Source organism: Egretta garzetta, unplaced genomic scaffold (genome assembly GCF_000687185.1).
Source record: "Egretta garzetta isolate BGI_Z169 unplaced genomic scaffold, ASM68718v1 scaffold787, whole genome shotgun sequence".
Lineage (NCBI taxonomy): Eukaryota > Metazoa > Chordata > Aves > Pelecaniformes > Ardeidae > Egretta > Egretta garzetta.
The window spans coordinates 93,122-93,544 of record NW_009260266.1 but is presented as its reverse complement, the minus strand read 5'-3'; the positions used below and the strand labels follow the sequence as shown (position 1 = coordinate 93,544).

Below are 423 nucleotides of genomic sequence, written 5' to 3'. Positions count from 1 at the left end.
TCCTTGGTTTAAAGCTCCCCCCCCCCCCCCTGGGGGTTTTTTTTTTTTTTTTTTGGGGGGGTTTTTTTTTTTTTTTTTTTGATGTTTGACAACAGTCTTTGAAGATTTTCTACTTCAGAGTAGCTACTGATGGGCTGGTTGTACTACAGAGAGAACAAGCGGGGTTCCTCAGAGTGCGACCAACTGCTCCTGCCGAAGGCAAACGCTGGTGGGGAGGATGTCACTCCATGAGGCCACAGCACTAGCTCATAAAAATCCAGAGCAGACCATGCCTAGTTGCGGTTGTCTTTTCATCCAAACATGGAGACACAACAAGCGTAGCAGGGCCGGCGATGCCGCTCCGGCTAAGCGCCCGTGCCGCCCGCTAAACATGCCTTGTGCCTTCTGTCCCCGCTCCTTGTAGAGGACCCACCGTCTTCCCCA

General features: G+C 52.0%; 1 protein-coding gene across 1 annotated transcript in view; it reads left to right on the top strand.

Moving 5' to 3' along the window:
- Positions 1–423, top strand: part of AXIN2 (axin 2) — a 51,129-nt gene that overhangs the window by 43,083 nt on the left and 7,623 nt on the right. The window lies entirely within an intron of this gene.